Source organism: Hyalella azteca, unplaced genomic scaffold (genome assembly GCF_000764305.2).
Source record: "Hyalella azteca isolate HAZT.00-mixed unplaced genomic scaffold, Hazt_2.0.2 contig14658, whole genome shotgun sequence".
NCBI classification, from domain to species: Eukaryota; Metazoa; Arthropoda; class Malacostraca; order Amphipoda; family Hyalellidae; genus Hyalella; species Hyalella azteca.
In genome coordinates this window covers 7,228-10,673 of record NW_025944535.1, presented here as the reverse complement: position 1 = coordinate 10,673, position 3,446 = coordinate 7,228, and positions in this window count along the sequence as shown.

Sequence of the window (3,446 nt, the reverse complement as noted above, 5' to 3'; positions counted from 1 at the left end):
GATTTGAAAGTAGACCAACGAAAGATTTCCTCTGATGAGGGCAAGGCTAACGTTCTTAATCAGTTCTTCAGCAGTGTGTTCACAGATGAGGACTTGAACAGTATTCCAGATATTGAGGAGCGCCCAGTCGGCTCGAAGTTAACATGTTTTGAAATACACGAAGAAGATGCGCTTAAGAAGAGGTTCTTAAGCGCCTGGTAGCTCTAAATTCCAACAAGTTGTGGGGGTTTATGACTTACCACTCCACATTAACTGCGTTTAATTCCAATGAATCAGAGAATTTGAACGGCCTAGGCAGCTAAATTGAATTATTCACTAAGGACAGACAGAAACATAGTGATCGGGGTAGGACGAATTTGGTTAGTTAAGCAAACACACAATTGATTGATTAGTTGATTTATTGGATTAGCTCACGTGACCTGCTCGATGTGATGATGCAGGAGGAATTGGTAACCCAGGCAGGAGGTGCAGGTCGACGGGCCACCGTGGTTGCGCGGTGAGCGGATTTGCGCGTGGTTGCGTGGTGAGACGTTGGGGACGGGAAGCCTGCCCAAGACCACCACTGCCCTGGATGTAATGGACTATCATGACTCCTGCCCTCCAGAACGTAGTCTTCAACACTTCTGGAAAATCATATAGGCAGCCGAAAGCCACCAGACAGAACGAATCAATTGAATTAGACCAATCAGCCCTCAGGATTTCGTTCGAAGTTTTTCGAAAAAGTGACGTCAGAGGGCCGGCTAGGACAGTTGCTAACTCTTTGAGTAATCTGGGGTGGAAGCCGTCTGGTCCACATGACTTGTTTGGATTTACAGCGGTAAGGCGCTTGAGAACCTCTTCTTCTTGTATTTCAAAGCTTGTTAATTTAGAGCCGACTGGGCGCTCCTCAATAGCTGGAATACTGTTCAAGTCCTCTTCAGTGAATACGCTACTGAAAAAATGATTAAGTACGTTGGCTTTGCCCTCATCAGAGGAGATCTTTCGCTGATCTACTTTCAAATCAGAAATACCGTCCTTCATCTTGCACTTCGAGCTAGCGTACAAAAAGAAGGCTTTCGGGTTATTTTTTGCATTTTTAGCAATACTTTTTTTCGAGGGTTTTTACTGTACGTTACGAGGGTTTATTGGACGTATTAACTTGCGTTTCAATATGCCTATAAAATTTTAGCTCCTTGTCGACACAAACTCCAAGATCTTTTCCCACGCAAGACTTCTCAATCATAACCCTCTCGTTGCAACCGTGTCTTCTCATGCTGTAAGCTTGCTGTTCATTGTTCTTGCCGAGGTGAAGTACTTTACCCTTGTCAGCATTGCAACGCAGCTGCCACGCATCAGCCCAGTCAACTAAACTATCAAGATCATTTTGCAGTTGCATTTGCATCCTTAACTGTATTATAAACTTTTGTGTCATCGGCATACATGGAGCACACGCTTGACACTACTTCTGGAGTTCGTTTATAAAAGCGACGAACAAAACAGGTCCAAGAACTCTTCCTTGCGGGACGCCACTGCGCACAGTTACCCAGTCTGATACGGTTCCGTTGATGCTGACACGTTGTCTTCTGCCTACTAGGAAATTCCTGATCCATTGGAGTACATTTCCCTCTATTCCCAAAGAATTCACTTTGCGTAACAGTCGCTCATGCGGAACACTATCAAATGCCTTGGCAAAATCGAGGTTTGCTGCTCTCAAGCTTGTGTCATAAATCAATCTTGTGGTCGAGTGCGGGGAACACAGTAAGCATGAGGTGGTAACACTTCTGAGAATGTTCAATAATAGTGAGAATACGTTCAATAGTAATAGAACGTTTTACGTTGCTAATTATTTATCGCTCATATTTGCCATGACAACAGTAAACAAGACGAAGACAATTGAGAAATTTTAAATATTAATAAGTATAAGACAAATTGAAATGTTATGTAGAGTTACGTATATCGACATGGAAGTATCATATTATAATGCATTTTCTGACCGGCATTTCATTATTCTGACCGTCATTATATCCATTTTCTGACCGGCCACGTTTGTTTGCTGCTGCCATCAGTCTTGTTCGAGTCAAAACAACAATTTCCGACATCGACATGTTCGTTCGTACAAAGCTAATACTGTGAGATCAGTGGCATTGAAAAGAGTGGATTTCGTCTTGAAGTTGATGCATTAAAAGCTGAGTATTGTTCGCGAATAATATCTGAGTTCAGGTAATTTCTACACGACAGCATAAGCGTTTGCAAACGTTTACCTAAAATTCGACATGTTTGCTGAGAGCTTATTACTTAGAACGTATTCTGATTACAAAAAACAATTTATTCTGCAAGTGATTTTTAGCGACACCTATTTAGCGATAAGTGAAGCGATACCTATTTTTCACTAGTCAGGGTCTAGTTTTAATCACTTTGTATGGAGTTCCCAAGATCAGACATGAAATTTCATCAAGTAAAATGACGCAAAATTTGCTATAAATGTTTTATGTTCCCTGGACGTTTCATAACATTCTCTATCGAATTTTTTCTGAATTTCTATTATTAAAATTTTGATAAAAATTAGTATTAAACTTACTAATAAAACCCATATTGACAGTACCATTGAAATTATTATAAAAATTATTATTGGAAATATTGAAAGTATGAATATAATTTTTAATATAATTATAATTTTAATTGTTCATCGAAATTAATATTCAAATTATCATTGAATTTTTATTAGACATATTATTATTACATTTATTATTTAAAATATTATTAAAATTCTTAACAACATTATTATAAACAATAACAATATTAATATTATTGAAATAATTTCAATAATAATTTTAGCACTAATTAAGATAGAAAATTTAATAAACATTTCAATAAAAAGTTCACTAATAATTTTAGCGTTACATACAATAATAACTTTAACATATATTTAAATACTAATTTTAATAATAAATTCAATACAAATTTTAATAAGAATTTCAATAACATTCAGTAGCATTTTTTATAATAACCTTTGATAATTTTAATATAATATTTAGTAATATTTTTAATAATATTTTGAATAATAACTTCAGTAATACTTTTTATAAAAATTTTAATAATATATATTCAATCTTTTCATTAATGATATCGCCTCCTCTTTCAATGTGAACTGTAAGCTTTTTGCCGACGACGCCGTGTTTTATCGCTCGAGATTTTCGAGCTTAATCAAATGTTTTACCTTTCTCTTCATTAAAAACGATTTTACATGCCTTATCCTCATCAAAACTATCAAGTACTTTAGTAATCTGGAGTGATGTAACTTTCAATACAAAAAACGGGACATCACATTACTTAATAAATCGTTGCGTTCTATGCTTAGGGTTAGGTATGTTGATAATAAGTTCCTTGACATGCACTAGCGAATTATATAGGCAGTCGAGAATTTAAAACTTGACGATATGTTCAGATTTCAACTTTAAAAATTCATG